We start from the raw sequence: 18,876 nt of genomic DNA, 5'->3' as shown, positions 1-18,876 counted from the left end.
GGGCAAGGTAATGGCCTATAAGAGCTCTCCTTAGAGCCTGGGAAGCATGAATAAGAGAACTGGGAAATATGTAGAAGAGGCAGGGATACATTTAAGAAATATTTAGGAGGTAAACTTGATAGAGCTTAGTGACCGATGGCTCTGCAGAATGAAGGATAGGAAGTAGTCCAAGATGGCTCTGCCTTATCATTTAATAACAATGCTAGCATATTTTTACATACCAGGGCTATGGTTTACCCACATTTTATATAGACAAGTTGATCCAAAGTATAGTGGGAAAGGGGAGTGTCAGTGTGTCAGCAGAAACCAAGTTAAAAAAAAAAAAAAAAAAAAAGGATAAGAAATAAATAGACCACGGGAGAAAAATAACATAGAGACTTAAAATACAAAGCATATTTAGGAAACAACAATTAATTCTAAAAGGTCAAAATAGATGGAAATGTGTCTCAAAAGGTAGGGTTAGCCCAGTTAGTTAAAAGCTAGAACATTCTGCTAAAGAAATGGTCAAGAGAGGCTGATGAGACTGTCTTCTCAGACACCTCTTAAGGTGGAAGAATGATTAACTTTGCTGCTTTGCTGGACTGAATATGCTCCTAGGATTCTCAGACAATTCCAATCAAGTTCAGAGATTTGGAGTATATAAGTCTCCACCTCTCCTCCTCTGTTTTCCTGTGGGGGTTGACTTTATGTCAGATAAACTGTCAATACACAGTGGCAATATAACTCCTTAATAAATGCCACCTTAGAAAGAGATCTTTCCTCTCTTTTTAAAACTACTCTGAAAACAGGCATGTGAATAATGTAATAGACTTATACTAAATTTCTATATTTTTCTAGTCTCATGGACCCCAAACAAATAATTCATAGATCAGTATGGTTCTGCAGACCACACTTTCAATAGCACTAAGTCTAGTTATATTCCACCATTTATAAAACCATCAAACCCAAAGCTGATCTTCTCTGAATGTAGTGAGAAAGGTGCCTGAATACCCTGAACACCTCCTCCTCTACAGAGCTGTAACCTGGTTTTAGAACCTCCCTCGGTATGAAAGCAGCAGATCTCCAGGAGTCCCATTACTGAAAGAAAGGGTTGAGCAGTTTACAAAAGTATAGTGATGCCAATGTATTACATTGACCACTTTTAAAAGAGATAACTTCATCATTTAGCCAACACAAGTTAGTGAGTGTCTAATATGAATACTGGTTCCCAATATAAGTTCTGGATATATAAAGATGAAGGAAATATACATTGGTCCTGCCCTCATGGAATAGATTTTTTTGGAGTGTGACCGAGAAACAGATATGGAGGTGAAGAGGAGTCCTTTAGGTCTAGGACTTTAGGACTTCTTTACCATGAAAATGCCCACCTGTGGTTTCTTCTACTTACTAACTACATACAAAGATCACAGAAGGATGACTGCAGTTGGGGACTGATGATGAGTTTGCGCTAATAGTATTTTTAGCAATTTCGTGGACTCTTCAATTTTAGGTATCCAAAATGAATAAAAGTAGGCACACCTGCATGATTATTAAATATATTATTATACATTTATATCGGCCAAAGTAACTCTATGATATAACAGGCTGTACTCATTGTGCTATTAACTGGAGACAAGAGTCAGTAGAGATTACCTCTGAACAAAAGAATATTTGTCTCATCTAGCTTATGACTTGCATTATGGAGGTATCTTTTTAACTGACAGGAAGCAAGTGAAGTATGTAAAGGAAGAACTTTTCCTTCATTCACCACTGTCCTCAGCAGCCAGCTCAGTGCCTAGCACATAATACCTGCTCAATGCAACGTAGATGGAATGAATAAACAAGAGCAGCATTCTTAGTGAAGAAGCACTGCAATCTTCCTCTTTCCTTATTGACTCAGACGAGAAATATATTTTTCTCTTGAAAAAGAAAATCGAAAAAAATACACCAAAGAACATACAAATCTGTCTTCAAAATCAGATTTGTTTCCAAATATTTGTACACTTAATTTTTTTAACCACGCATAGAAGGGCTGATTTTTTTTTTTTTTTACTTTTTGCTCTAATAAATATGAACTTTATGAAATCTAAGGGGGGCAAGACAGCTGCCAATCATAGGATAAATGCTTAAAGCTTCTTTTATTGTTTTTCAGCTGGTGCCCTTTGCTGAAGGATATCTCCTGCGTTCCTCTGTGGCAGAGGCAGAATCAAAACATTTCATTTTATGGAAGCAATTAGACACACATCTGTTCCAGAACTTCCATATTAAATGCTTACCCACATAGACCACGTGAATTTCAAAACATGTGTAGGCAGCAAGGGAGGTTTTTAGTCATACTGATGTACAAGAACATGTTGTGGGATTTGGTCCTCTTTCCCTTCGGTTCAATGGAAACCCAATCTTTGATTCCTCGAGTAGTTAAAAACCTGTGGTTATCTCTGCTGAAACCGACCTAAGAAGGATTATAATAATTTTGGCTTTTTATATTTATTTAACATATGGTTAAAAAAATGTCTTTTCACCTCTATATCCCTAGCGTTGAGCTTGGTGGCTATTCAATAAATAATTGTGGAATGATTAAAAGAATGCATGTGTGACAACAGGAAAAACTAAGTCATTGAGATTCTAGATGTGTGAACATATAGACTTTATTTGAGGATGTAAACCTGATTTTATCCCCTGTATTAATAATTAGAATAATAAAATTAGTAAGGTAAAATCAAATATTTTTAAACAAACATACACATGCAAATAAATGTCACATATATGGAAATTACCTATTAGCTATTCATTACCCCGGTTGGACTGGGCTTTAGAAAATAAGATTCTAGGGCGCCTGGGTGGCTCAGTTGGTTAAGTGACTGCCTTCAGCTCAGGTCATGATCCTGGAGTCCCTGGATCGAGTCCTGCATCGGGCTCCCTGCTCAGCAGGGGGTCTGCTTCTCCCTCTGACCCTCCTCCCTCTCATGCTCTCTGTCTCTCATTCTCTCTCTCGCAAATGAATAAAAAATCTTAAAAAAAAAAAAAAAAAAAAGAAAGGAAGATTCTAGGTAAAAGATATAAAAATATTTAATGCAAAATCAAAGAAGGTAAGAAAACTAAAAATAATATATATTTGTAATGTGTGAGATCATGATATACTCTTTAGTGCTGTTTTTTACCCTTCGTTGCTAAATTCCTGTCCCTCTTTGTTTTCCATCCCTATATCATCCTAGTCATAGGATTCGCTTTAACAACTGGTTTATATTTCCCAATTCAGAGTAGGCTTTCCTCCTACCTACAAATATTTAAGGCAACTTCTTACTCTTCTTTGCTTCTCTACTAGAAATAGCTTCCCATCTAGGTATTGTAATTCTCCTCCAATGATTGGTTCTTCACTGATACACAGTTCTCTCTCCTTCCACCACCCCCATTTCCTCCTATTTCTCCTCCTTCCCCTCTCCTCCTCATCTTCCACTCTCATTCTCATGTTTCAGATTTTAGTAATATAAGCCATCATTATTGTTCCAAAGAAGGGCAGGGTGTTCCAATTATTCTCTAAAAACCCTATTTCTACCACCTTTTTGAAAAAACTCATATTATGATTCAGGTGGAAGAAGAGTTTCATGTTTTCTTTTCATCCCTGAGTTAAAATCCTCTGCATTGAGACTTTTCATGCAATCCCTATTCCAACATTTCCGACTTTTGGACTTCCAGTTATCCTTGTTATATACTTTTCACTTCTGAACTGTAGGCTAGGACTGTGTCTTGTTCACCTTTTATTTCCAGCCCTTGGTTTAGTGATTCACACACTAAGAATCTCCATAAATGGTTGTTGAGTAATCAACGAACCAGTGAAAAGGCCAAATTTATTGTCCAACTTGAAATTCATATAGAAAGTTAGAGCTATATTTAGATTCTGACAGAAGAATCTCTAACCTCCTTTTTTTCTTTTCCCAAATCTATGATTATACAAAAAATGGATTTAATTAAATGCTAAGAAACTGGGTGCCTGGGTGGCTCAGTTGGTTAAGCCACTGCCTTCGGCTCAGGTCATGATCCTGGAGTCCCAGGATTGAGTCCCGCATCGGACTCCCTGCTCGGCGGGGAGTCTGCTTCTCCCTCTGACCCTCCCCCTTCTCATGCTCTCTCTCTATCTCATTCTCTCTCTCAAATAAATAAATAAAATCTTTAAAAAAAAAAAATAAAATAAAAATAAATGCTAAGAAACTATAAATAATGACCTTGAGTAAGATCAATAATTTAATGGCCATAGTTTTTAGGAAAAACAATATTATCCATGCCTTAAGACAAGACTTTAAAATGTGGGGTGCCTGGGTGCTCAGACAGTTAAGTGTCTGCCTTTGGCTCAGGTCATGATCTCCAGGTCCTGGGATCGAGTCCCCGTCAGGTTCCCTGCTCAGCCGGGAACCTGCTTCTCCCCCTGCCTGCCACTCCCCTTGCTTGTGCGCACTCTCTCTCTTTCTGTGTCAAATAAACAAAATCTTATAAAATAAAATAAAATAATAAAATAAAATGATTTAGGTTGGGGGTGCCTGGGTGGCTCAGTCAGTTGGGCGTCTGTCTTCAGCCAAGTCATGATCTCCAGGTCCTGTGATCAAGCCCCTCATTAGGCTCCCTGCTCAGTCTGCGTCTCTCTCTCTCCCTCTGCCCCTCCTCTTTGCCCGTTTTCTCTCTCTCTCTCCCTTCTCTCAAATAAATAAAATATTTTACAAAAATAAAATAAATAAAATGATTTGGGTTATTCAAAAAAGTAATAAATAAAATAAAATAAAATGATTTGACTGTTTAATGATATATTTGATGATATATAGAAACTATTTGAAATAGTATTACAAATTATTGAATTGAAAACTATATAAAACATTAATTAAAAAAATATCTGTTGTACACTGAAATCTCCATGACATAAAAAAATTTAATATTTAACTTTTTTAATACTTATGCATTTTGCCGATACTGTCTTCCTTTACTCCATATGTCTTTATTTCTATCCATGCACTTTATATTTCTCCCTGTGCTCTTTATTGCACACATAATAAAGTAATCAAAGAGGAATTGAATTTTTCTTTTAAGGATATTAGAATCATTTATCCATTCATAAATAATTTAGTAAATACTAAATATATTTTACATCTAACCGAACAGGCATTTAAAAAATTTGTATGAAGTGGATTAGTATTTTTTAATTCTAAAATGAACTTTAACAATTTTCATTTTTAGTATCTAATTTATTAGATAATGACCATTGATTTCTTGACACTTTGCTGCTCATGGTCTTTTTGAAAAGCTCTCATTGTAAGCTCCTATTCTCTCTGGTTATGGAACTGAGCATACTCTTTGTTTTCTAATATGTCCTTTAGTTAATCTTGTTGTTAATTAATGGCAACTAAATTGGAGACCATTTGGGAATGTGTATGTTAATAAAGTTTGTAATAAATGAATATGGGCATTAGCAAAGATTTTAAGCCTTAAAATTGTAAGCATGGCATCAGAATCTCTTGACAAAAATGAGAACTAAGAATCTATTAGATGATGAGCTATGAGAAGGTCTTCTAGTAATTGAAAGTGGCCCCTGGGTTCTTCAGATGTCACACAGCATCATACTTGTGACTACTTTAAAAGCCCCCTTTTTTCAGTCTCTCTGTGAAAATCTTGCTTGATTTGTTAACCTCTGAACATTACTGCCTGGAGTGGAGAACAATTAGGTTCATTAATTTGTTTCCCTTCTCACTTGATTTAATACATCCTCAGTAATAGAGCTCACTAACAATTGTAGTCTTGACTTTAGTACTTATTAGCAAATTATACTTTAAGCTGAATATTAAATTATCATTGAGGAATGTGAATAAAAAGAGAGCAATTCAAAGCTGGAAAAAGAAATAAAAACCTATTTTTGGCACATACTTTCAGAGGCATAGGATTTATATACTCAGAATTGTTTGGGAGATACAAAACCCTGTAACTTAACTTTCACACTGTATTTTTGCTTAAACATAGCTTCTATAATGAAAAGAGATGTTTTCTTGAGTATAAATAATTAAATGATTCTGTCATGCCTTAAGGGAGGGATACTTCATATAGTTGATGGGTACTGATGAGCATTAGTATTCTAACAAATTAAATCTGTCCCTAAAGAGCCTTGGTTGAAAGAGTTCCAGTTTACTTTGGTGGACAGCTAGTTATTAAACCTGCTGTAAATAATTAAAATGTTGGATTAATAAACACGTATTAAAGATACAAAAAGAGAACAAGAAACATGTAGGCTGAATTTGGACTCAAAGTCTGACCAAAGAGGGAGGCAGAGTAACAAACAGAAAAGTCACTTTCATTCTGAATACATCCATCTCTACAATACACATTTGTGAGCTATAGAGCAAAGATCAATACCTAGTACCCTAAGCAAGGTAGGTGTTGTTCTGGGAGAGCTTTCCCACTTTCATAGGAAAGCCAGAAAGTTGCACCTGTTGGGATAAAGGTAAACCAGCCCTATGCTTGTTTTCCACATTCTAACTTTAACTGAGTGAAACTTCAATAAATGGTGTTGTGACTACACAGAGAATAGGATGAACAAGGGAAGAAGAGTGGGGGCAGGAGGAGAAGAAAACTTCCTAGACAACCCTCACATGGATTGGTTACATAATCACACACGAAGTAGGTGGGCCAGTGACTGTCAAACCTTGAACTTCATTTGAGTTTACTCCAACTCTTGAAATATCATTTTCTAACAAAGACTACCAGGCAGTCAAATATCTATAGGCATGCCAGGAAAAACAACTTGAATATGAACTGGAACTGATAATAATGAGAAGAAAGCAGCATAGACATTGGGTCTTTTAGCAAATTGACTTTGTCCCCTTTTAAAAAGTAGATGACAAACTTTAACATTATCTAGAGGGACCATGAAAGTATAAAAATTACATAGTAAGATTTAAAAAAAAGCCAAAACAGAACTTCCAGACAGAAATACAATGACTAGAATTAAAAACTCAGGAGAGCATTCCAGCACCAGCTAAGATTGAATAACTCAATGTAAATCCATTTCTCCCATTGATCTCAACTAAAATTGTGGGGCATTTTTCAAAAGCAACTACATGAGAACAATGAAGAATAAAGAACAGTGGATAGATTTGGGAGAGAAGTTAGCTTTTGAAGATGACCCGTTCTGTGGGGGAGTTTACTCTTTATTTGCTTTTCTCTCCTTTATATTTTGGCTTTGTCCCAACATTGGCCCAAGTAACAAACTCCAAATGAGGCATAGGAAACAAAAACTCTAAGAAAAATCTTCCCTTCCTCCCCAGTTAGAGGACTAGAAAAAGAACAAAATAGTCTGAAGGGGATCCTTGTTTTGCTTCTTTTTCATCTTTCCTCCCCTGTATGTTGAAAATCCAAAGACAAAACAAACAAAACCAAAATATTTTACTTACAAACCATGAAAATGAGTCTCTGGTACCTGCAGGGTATGGAGAAATCCCTGAGTGAAGAGAGCTGGACATGAGAATCCTCTAACACCACATAACATCTAACACAAGTCAAAGTTTACATATGAACTGTGCATACATGTAGGAAAACATAAGAAATATCACAAAGGCTATGAGAAGAAAACTATGACAGAAAGCTTCACCCATGTCTCAGACTAACCCTGGAGTGTCCTATGTGTATGGTGAACCCAGATAGCCTAGCACAGTGCTTGAAAACCGAACTGACATTGGAAGAGTTGCCCACATTAATTGTGAACTGAACCTAGCTGAGTTGACTGCCTGCTAGAATGAACAAATCAGTATGATCTAAAAATATTTTTTCAGGCTCCAGAATCTCACAATATATTTAAAATTCCCAGGGTACAATTCAAAATTACTTCACAAAGAAGAAAGGGTGTCTAGTAAGTTAAATAAATCTAATCAATTAATTGACTCTAATTTCCTTAAAAAAAAAAAAAAAAGTCAACCCCCTGGGGCACCTGGGTGGCTCAGTCAGTTAAGTGTCTGCCTTCAGCTCAGGTCATCATCTCTGGGTCCTGGGACTGAGCCCTGTGTCAGTCTCCCTGCTCAGCGGGGAGTCAGCTTCTCCCTCTCCCTTTGCCCCTCCCCACTGCTCATGTTCACTTTCTTTCTCTCTCTTTCTCAAATAAAACCTTTAAAGAAAAAAAAAAAAGTCAACCCCCAATGATCCAGCTGTTTGGATTATCAGATAAAAACTTTAAAGTAGGGGCGCCTGGGTGGTTCAGTTGGTTAAGTGTCTGCCTTGGGCTCAGGTCATGATCTCAGGGTCCTGGGATCGAGTCCTGCATCAGGCTCCCTGCTCAGTGGAGAGCCTGCTTCTCCCTCTCCCTCTGCTGCTCTCCCTGCTTATGCTCTCTCTCTCTCTCTCAAATAAATAAATAAAATCTTTAAAAACAAAACAAAAACAAAAACTTTAAAGTAGCCATCATAATGTGCTGCATGAGGTAAAGTTGAATATCCTTGAAATAAATGGAAAGATAAATGCTGAAAAGATATTTTGCACTGAATAGATACTACAAAAGAGAGCAAAATGGATATTTTAGAACTGAAAACTAAAATATATGAAATATAACTAGGGCATTAATAGCAGAATGAAGATGGCAGAGAAAAGAAAATAAATCAATAGTAATCATCCCATCTGAAAAACAGGGAGAAAAGAAAAAACTAAAAAACATTAAACAAAACTAGAGAGATTTGTGCAATAATATCAAAAGATCTAATATTGTGTCACTTGAGTCCCAGAAGGAGAGGAGAAAGAGATTGGTGCAGAAAAAGTATTTGAAGAAATAATGGTTGAGAACATCCCCAAATTGGTGAAAGACATACATTACAGATTCCAGAAGCTCAGCAAACCCCTAAGAAGATAAACCCAAAAGCACACCAAAATACAACAAACTAAAACATCAGAAAGCCAAAAGTGAATAAAAAGGTGTTTTAAGCCTCCAGGGTAAAAATATAAATGATATAACCAGGAGTGTGACTGAATAAATACAGATTTTACATCAGATTTTACATCTCCTATCCTAGAAGATAGGAGACAATAGGGCAATATCTTTAAAGTGCTGATAGAAAGCAAACATCAACACACTCTGTACCAAGTGAATACATAGTTCAGGAATGAAGAAAAAAATAGAGGCATTTTAAATTAAAGAAAACTAAAAGAATTGGTCACCAGTGTGTCTGCTTTAAAATAAATAAAGGAAATTCTTCAGGAGGAAGGGAAATGATACCAGAGGGTAACATGGATTTTCATGAATGAAAGAAAAGCAACAGAAAGGGTAACAATTCACCATAAATATAAAAGGCTGGATAAATGCAAAAAACTGCCTGTTGTCTCTTAAATTCTTTAAAATATGTATGACTGTTGAAAGCAAAGGTTATAATATTTTTCTGGTGGGCTTTGAGGTATAAAATAAGTTACACACGAAAACTAAAATTAAGTGGAGAAGGTAAAGAGACTGATATAAAAATAAGGCCTATATATTTTCTTTGAAGTGGTAAATGATAACTCTAAGTAGACTATACATTAGGTTTGTATAGTATAATCCTTAGAGTAATAACTAAGAAGAAAATACAAAAACACACAGCAAAAAGTAGAGGGGTATATTAAACTTAGAATAAAAAATTAAAATAGTCCAAAAGAAGGAACAAAAGAGTGAATGAGGGTGTGGGGGAGGGACAAACAGAAAACAAATAACAAAATGGTGGACCTATATCGATATCAATAACTACATAAAATATAAATGATTTAACTGCTAATACAAACAGGAGGGATTATAAACAAATTTGCAATTACAGAAGATTTTATCACTCCTTTCTCTGCAATTCATAGGAGAAGTGGATATAAAATGTAGGATAAAATAGAGCTGAATAACACTATCAACCAACTTTTAATTATGGTGCATTTTAAAACATCTGACAAAACAACAGTTGAATACATATTCTTTTCAAAGGCACATAAAACATTCACCAAGGTCGATCATATAATAGACCATAAAAAAATCACAGCAGGGCACCTGGGTGGCTCAGATGGTTAAGCGTCTGCCTTCGGCTCAGGTCATGATCCCAGGGTCCTGGGATCGAGTCCCACATCGGGCTCCCTGCTCCTTGGGAGCCTGCTTCTCCCTCTGCCTCTCTCTCTCTGTCTCTCATGAATAAATAAATAAAATCTTTAAATAAAAAAAAAAAAAAAACTCAGCAAATTAAAAACAAATTGAAATCAATTAAAGTTTGTCATTCTGACCATAATCAAATTTAACTAGAAATCAATAATAGAAAGATACCTCTACAATACTCAAATAAGTCATTAAACATATTTCTAAATAACATATAAGTCAAAGAGGAAGTCCCAAGAAAAATTAGAAAATATTTTGGACAGCATGAAAATGAATATATATCAAATGTGTGACATGCAGTTAAAGCAGAGCTTAGGCAGAATTTTGTCTCACTAAATATCTATATCAGAAAAGAAGAATGGAACTTACCAGAAGTACCCCTGGGCTGGCTGGCTACACATGGTTGCTCTGGCTGGGTCACAAAATTGTAACCGGGTGCAAGCTCATTCTGCTCACCACAGGACAGGCCAGTAAGTCGAGAGGCGAGATGATGGGAAACTTTCTTCTATTGATTATCTCTTCACTCACTTGAATCTACAAACTCTATTTATTCCTTCCGGACTGTCAGAGTAAAAATTGCACCCCCAAAGTTAAACAGGAACAAGATGGCAGAGGAGTAGGAGACCTAAATTTCGTCTGGTCCCAGGAATTCAGCTGGATAGGGATCAAACCATTCTGAACACCTACGAACTCAACAGAAGATTGAAGAAAAGAATAGCAGCAACTCTCTGAACATAAAAGCAACCACTTTCTGGAAGGTAGGACTTGCGGAGAAGTGAATCCGAGGTGATATTCGGGAAGATAGACCACAGGGGGAGGGGGCCTCTGTCAGCCGCTATCAGCAAGCAATAGAGCGGTGGAGTACAAAATCGGGACTTTTAGAAGTCTGCTCCACTGAGGGACATTGCTCCAGTGACTAAGCGGGGGGTGAAACCCTCACTGGGACAGTGTGGCCTCAGGACCCTCGGGGTCCCAGAAAGATGGAGGGTGTCTGAGTGTGGCAGAGCTCCCAGGTGTCGGAGTGTGGAAGCCAGCTGCAAAGACAGAGCCGAGGAGTGGGCTCTCAGCTCGGGATTGCCATAAACTGTGATCCGCGGCACAGTCGGGCCACTATTCCTCCAGTAGGGACCCAACAAGCGCAGATCCAGCAGATCCGGGGAGACTCCCCTTCATCAACTGGGAGGAGCTGCACGGGAGTGCACCACAGGGATCTGCTGGGTTTGGAGAATCCAAACAAGGTCATGAACCAGAGAAAGAAACACTCGGTCACAGGCCAGGTGAGCATGGAGTGCGGCCGGAGACAGGAGAGACGGGAGTGACTGACTGTTTTTCTCTGGAGGCTCACTGAGGAGTGGGGCCCCGAGTTCTCGGCTCCTCCGGGGCAGAGATTGGGAGGCTACCATTTTCACTTTCGTCCTCCCCCCAGAAGATCAGCGAGAACAGCCAGCCAAGACCAAGTTTACCAATCCATGAGAACGGCAGAACTCCAGCACATAGAATTCATGGCTTTTTTTTTTCCCCTTGATTCTTTAGTCTTTCAAAGTTAACTTTTTAATTTTCTTTTTTCTTCTTTTTCTATGTTTTTTTTAATTTTTCTTTTCCTTTTTCACCAATACCTTATCAATCCCTTTTTTTTTTTTTTTCATTTTTAGAGTCATATTCTATCCCTTCATTGTAGTTAACCTTATTTTTGGTATATATATAAGTTGTTCTCTCTTTAAAATTTTGGGATACAGTTTCTTCTAACAGACAAAAAATACTCTAAATCTCTAGTGTATGGCTTTGTTCTAGTCTCCTGCCTGATCACATTCTCTCCATTTTTTTTTTTAATTTCTCTTCTTTTTTCAACCAACTTCTTATCTTATTAATTCCTATTATAAAATCTTTTACAATTTTCATCTTTACAGTCATATTCTATCCCTTCATCGTATTTACCCTTATTTTTGTACATATATAAGTTTTTCTTTCCTTAAAATTTTGGGAGATAATTTCTTCTAACAGACCAAAATATGCCCAAAATCTAGTGTGTGGCACTGATCTATTCACCAGCCTGATCATATTTGATCATATTCTTTTTTTTCTTCTTTTTCTTCTTTTTTCTTTCTTTTCTTTTCCCCTGGTTTCAGGTCTCTTCTGATTTGTTTAGTATATATTTTACTGGAGTCATTGTTACTCTGTTAGCATTATGTTCTCTCATTCATCTGTTCTTCTGTGGACAAAATGACAAGATGGAAAAACTCACCTCAAAAAAAAGAACAAGAGTCAGTACCCACTGCCAGGGACCTAATCAATACGGACATTAGTAAGATGACGTAACTAGAGTTCAGAATGACGATTGCAAACATACTAGCTGGGCTTGAAAAAAACATGGAAGTTATTAGAGAAACCCTTTCTGGAGAAATAAAAGAACTAAAATCTAACCAAGGTGAAATCAAAAGGGCTATTAATGAGGTGCAATAAAAAATGGAGGCTCTAACTGCTACGATAAATGAGGCAGAAGAGAGAATTAGTGATATAGAAGACCAAATGATGGAAAATCAAGAAGCTGAGACAAAGGGAGATAAACAACTACTAGATCACGAGGGCAGAATTCGAGACATAAGTGATACCATAAGACAAAACAATATTAGAATAATTGGGATCCCAGAAGAAGAAGAAAGAGAGAGGGGCAGAAGGTATATTGGAGCAAATTATAGCACAGTGCTTCCATAATTTGGGGAAGAAAACAGGCATCAAAATACAGGAGGCACAGAGAACCCCCCTCAAAATCAATAAAAACAGGTCAACACTCCAACATCTAATAGTAAAACTTACGAGTCTCAGAGACAAAGAGAAAATCCTGAAAGCAGCTTCGGGCAAGAGGTCTGTAACCTACAATGGTAGAAATATTAGACTGGCAACAGACCTATCCACAGAGAACTGGCAGGCCAGAAAGGACTGGCATGATATATTTAGAGCACTAAAAGAGAAAAATATGCACCCAAGAATATTGTATCCAGGTAGGCTCATTAAAAATAGAAGGAGAGATAAAAATCTTCCAGGACAAACAAAAACTAAAAGAATTTGCAAACACGAAACCAGCCCTAAAAAAATATGGAAAGGGGTCCTCTAAGCAAAGAGAGAGCCTAAAAGTAACCTAGACCTGAAAGGAACAAAGACAATATATAATAACAGTCACCTTACAGGCATTACAATGGCACCAAATTCATATCTTTCAATAATTACCCTGAATGTAAATGGGCTAAATGCCCCAAACAAAAGACACAGGATATCAGATTGGATAAAAAACAAGACCTATCGGTGGCGCCTGGGTGGCTCAGTCGTTAAGCGTCTGCCTTCGGCTCAGGTCATGATCCCGGAGTCCTGGGATCGAGCCCCGCATCGGGCTCCCTGCTCGGCAGGAAGCCTGCTTCTCCCTCTCCCACTCCCCCTGCTTGTGTTCTCTCTCTCGCTGTGTATCTCTCTCTGTCAAATAAATAAACAAAATCTTTAAAAAAAAAAAAAAAAAACAAGACCTATCGATATGCTGTCTGCAAGAGACTCATTTTAGATGCAAAGAAACCTCCAGACTGAAAGTGAGGGGGTGGAAAACGATTTAACATGTTAATCGACACCAAAAGAAGGCTGGGGTTGCAATCCTTAGATCAGACAAATTAGATTTTAAACCAAAGACTATAATAAGAGATGAGGAAGGACACGATATCATATCAAAGGGTCTATCGAACAAGAAGATCTAACAATTGTAGATATCTATGCCCCTAACATGGGAGCAGCCAATTATATAAGGCAATTAATAACAAAATCAAAGAAAGACATTGACAACAATACAATAATAGAAGGGGACTTTAACACCCTCCTCACTGAAATGGACAGATCATCTAAGCAAAAGATCAACAAGGAAATAAAGACTTCAAATGACACATTGGAACAAATGGACTTCACAGATATATACAGAACACTGCATCCCAAAGCAACAGAATACACATTCTTCTCTAGTGCCCATGGAACATTCTCCAGAATAGATCACATCCTAGGTCACAAATCAGGTCTCAATCGGTACCAAAAGACTGGGATCATTCCCTGCGTATTTTCGGACCACAATGCTTTGAAACTAGAACTCAATCACAAGAGGAAAGTCGGAAAGAACTCAAATACATGGAAGCTAAAGAGCATCCTACTAAAGAATGAATGGGTCAACCAGGAAATTAAAGAAGAATTAAAAAAATTCATGGAAACAAATGAAAATGAAAACACAACTGTTCAAAATCTTTGGGATGCAGCAAAGGCAGTCCTAAGAGGAAAGTACATAGCAATACAAGCCTTTCTTAAGAAACAAGGTCTGAAATACACAACCTAATCCTACACCTAAAGGAGCTGGAGAAAGAACAGCAAATAAAGCCTAAACCCAGCAGGAGAAGAGAAATAATAAAGACCAGAGCAGAAATCAATGAAATAGAAACCAAAAGAACAGTAGAACAGATCAATGAAACTAGGAACTGGTTCTTTGAAAGAATTAACAAGATTGATAAACCCCTGGCCAGACTTATCAAAAAGAAAAGAGAAATGACCCAAATAAATAAATTCATGAATGAAAGAGGAGAGATCACGACCAACACCAAAGAAATACAAACAATTATAAGAACATATTATGAGCAACTATATGCCAGCAAATTAGATAATCTGGAAGAAATGGATGCATTCCTAGAGATGTATCAACTACCAAAACTGGGGCGCCTGGGTGGCTCAGTTGGTTAAGCGACTGCCTTCGGCTCAGGTCATGATCCTGGAGTCCTGGGATCGAGTCCCGCATCGGGCTCCCTGCTCAGCAGGGAGTCTGCTTCTCCCTCTGACCCTCCTCCCTCTCATGCTGTCTCTCGTTCTCTCTCTCTCAAATAAATAAATAAAATCTTTAAAAAAAAAAAAACGAAAAACTACCAAAACTGAACCAGGAAGAAATAGAAAACCTGAAAAGACCTATAACCACAAAGGAAATTGAAGCAGTATTCAAAAATCTCCCAACAAACAAGAGCCCAGGGCCAGATGGCTTCCCAGGGGAATTTTACCAAACATTTAGAGAAGAATTAATACCTATTCTTGTGAAACTGTTCCAAAAAAATAGAAATGGAAGGAAAACTTCCAAATTCATCTTATGAGGCCAGCATTATCTTGATCCCAAAATCAGACAAAGACCCCATCAAAAAGGAGAATTACAGCCCAATATCCCTGATGAATATGGATGCAAAAATTCTCACCAACATACTAACCAATAGGATACAACACTACATTAAAAGGATTATTCACCACAACCAAGTGGGATTTATCCCTGGGCTGCAAGGTTGGTTCAACATCCACAAATCAATCAATGTGATACAATACATTAATAAAAGAAAGAGCAAGAACCATATGATCCTCTTAATATATGCAGAAAAAGCATTTGACAAATTAGAGCATCCTTTCCTGATTAAAACTCTTCAGAGTGTAGGGATAGAGGGTACATACCTCAATACCATAAAAGCCATCTATGAAAAACCCACAACAAATATCATTCTCAATGGGGAAAAACCGAAAGCTTCACCCCTAAGGTGAGGAACATGGCAGGGATGTCCACTATCACCACTGCTATTCAACATAGTACTAGAAGTCCTAGCCACAGCAATAAGACAACAAAAAGGCATCCGAATCGGCAAAGAAGAAGTCAAACTCAGTCTTTGCAGATGATATGATACTTCATGTGTAAAACCCAAGAGACTCCACCCCAAAACTGCTAGAACTCATACAGGAATTCAGTAAAGTGGCACAGAAATGCACAGAAATCAGTTGCATTTATATACACCAACAACAAGACAGAAGAAAAAGAAATTAAGGAGTCGATCCCATTTACAATTGCACCCAGAACCATAAGATACCTAGGAATAAATCTAACCAAAGAGGCAAAGAATCTGTACTCAGAAAACTATAAAATACTCATGAAAGAAATTGAGGAAGACACAAAAAAATGAAAAAACGTTCCATGCTCATGGATTGGAAGAACAAATATTGTGAAGATGTCAATGCTACGTAGAGCAATCTACACATTCAATGCAATCCCTATCAAAACACCATCCACTTTTTTCAAAGAAATGGAACAAATAATCCTAAAATTTGTATGGAAGCAGAAAAGACCCCAAATAGCCAGAGGAATGTTGAAAAAGAGAAGCAAAGCTGGTGGCATCGCAATTCCGGACTTCAAGCTCTATTACAAAGCTGTCATCATCAAGACAGTATGGTACTGGCACAAAAACAGACACATAGATAAATGGAACAGAACAGAGAGCCCAGAACTGGACCCTCAACTATATGGTCAACTCATCTTTGACAAAGCAGGAAAGAATGTCCAATGGAAAAAAAGACAGTCTCTTCAACAAATGGTGTTGGGAAAATTGGTCAGCCATAGGCAGAAGAATGAAACTGGACCACTTTCTTACACCACACACAAAAATAGATTCCAAATGGTTGAAAGACCTCAATGTGAGACAGGAGTCCATCAAAATCCTAGAGGAGAACACAGGCAGCAACCTCTTCGACCTCAGCCACAGCAACTTCTTCCTAGAAACATCACCAAAGGCAAGGGAAGCAAGGGCAAAAATGAACTATTGGGACTTCATCAAGATAAAAAGCTTTTGCCCAGCAAAGGAAACAGTCAACAAAACCAAAAGACAACCGACAGAATGGGAGAAGATATTTGCAAATGACATATCAGATAAAGGGCTAGTATCCAAAATCTATAAAGAACTTATTAAACTCAACACCCAAAGAACGAATGATCCAATCAAGAAATGGGCAGAACACATGAACAGACATTTTTCCAAAGAAGACATCCAAATGGCCAACAGACACATGAAAAAGTGCTCAGCAGCACTTGGCATCAGGGAAATCCAAATCAAAACCTCAGTGAGATACCACCTCACACCAGTCAGAATGGCTAAAATTAACAAGCCAGAAAACTGACTGATGTTGGCAAGGATGCGGAGAAAGGGGAACCCTCCTACACTGTTGGTGGGAATGCAAGCTGGTGCAGCCACTCTGCAAAACAGTATGGAGGTTCCTCAAAAAGTTGAAAATAGAGCTACCATATGACCCAGCAATTGCACTGCTGGGTATTTACCACAAAGATACAAATGTAGGGATCCGAAGGGGTACATGCACCCCAATGTTTAAAGCAGCAATGTCCACAATAGCCAAACTATGGAAAGAGCCAAGATGTCCATCAACAAATGAATGGATAAAGAAGGTGTGGTATATATATACAATGGAATATTATGCAGCCATCAAAGAGAATTAAATCTTGCCATTTGCAACGACATGGATAGAACTAGAGGGTATTATGCTAAGCAGAATAAGTCAATCAGAGAAAGACAAGTATCATATGATCTCACTGACATGAGGAATTCTTAATCTCAGGAAACAAATTGAGGGTTGCTGGAGTGGTGGGGGTTGGGAGGGATGGGGTGGGTGGGTGATAGACATTGGGGAGGGTATGTGCTATGGTGAGCGCTGTGAATTGTGTAAGACTGATGAATCACAGACCTGTACCTCTGAAACAAATAACATTATATGTTTAAAAAAAAAAGAAGAGAAGATAGTAGGAAGGGAAAAATGAAGGGTGGGAAATCGGAAGAGGAGACGAACCATGAGAGACTATGGACTCTGAGAAACAAACTGAGGGTTCTAGAGGGGAGGGGGCTGGGGGGATGGGTTAGCCTGGTGACGGGTATTAAAGAGGGCACGTCCTGCATGGAGCACTGGGTGTTATATGCAAACAATGAATCATGGAACACTACATCAAAACCTAATGATGTAATGCATGGTGATTAACATAACATAATAAAATAAAAAAAAAAGAACAGTCTCAATCAATATTCTAAGCTTGTACCTAAAAAAATTATATATATATATAAAGAGTGAATTAAATGTAAAGAAAGGAGATAGAAAACACGCCCCCAAATAATTGCATAAATAATGAAAATAAAAACAGAAAAGCAATGGAGAAAAATCAATAAAATCCAAAGCAGTTTCTTTTCAAAGACCTACAAACTTAATACAGCTCTATCCAAACTAACCAAGAAAAAGAAAGGATACAAAAATTACCAATATCTAGAATGCAAGGTTGGTATCACTACAGACACCAAAGACTTTGAAATGATTCTTTTCTTCCTTTCTGTTCTGTCTGGGAAATTCTCATTGACTTGTTCTCAGTCAGACCTTACCTATCCTTTATCATTTCCACTGTTGATTTCATCCAATTAATTCTTCAGTATAGTCATTAAGTTTTTCAGTCCTAGAAATTTAATTTTATTTACAGTTTCATTTTTCTGCTTTATAACTTCATCTTTCCACTTTTCTGCCTTCTTTCATTAAGTGTCTAAATATTTGAAATTATTTTAAAGAGTCCTTGTTTTTAAATTCAACATAAGCCATGTAGAGGTCTGCTCTTCTGATCACTGATTTTTTTAATGGGTTACATTTTTCTGTTTCTTTGTACATGTCATAGTTTTCGTATTTTGTCCTGCACATTTTGTACCCAAAGAACAGAGAAAAGAGACTGAAGTAGATGGTAAATATTCCCCCAGAAAAGACTTGTTCTTTCCCTATCAGATAGCAAGGGTGAAGATTTGTTCAATTCCTCCTTCTAATCAAAATTTGAAGTGGGTCAGATCTCAATTAGAACTTTAATTATTATCAATTTCACTCTGATTTATATCTTGTGGGTGGTTTCAAACTCTTTCCTCGAGCAGTGCTTG

The sequence above is a fragment of the Phoca vitulina genome, unplaced genomic scaffold, assembly GCF_004348235.1.
Source record: "Phoca vitulina isolate PV1807 unplaced genomic scaffold, GSC_HSeal_1.0 scaffold16, whole genome shotgun sequence".
In the NCBI taxonomy this organism is placed as follows: domain Eukaryota; kingdom Metazoa; phylum Chordata; class Mammalia; order Carnivora; family Phocidae; genus Phoca; species Phoca vitulina.
Note: the sequence above shows the minus strand (reverse complement) of the source record.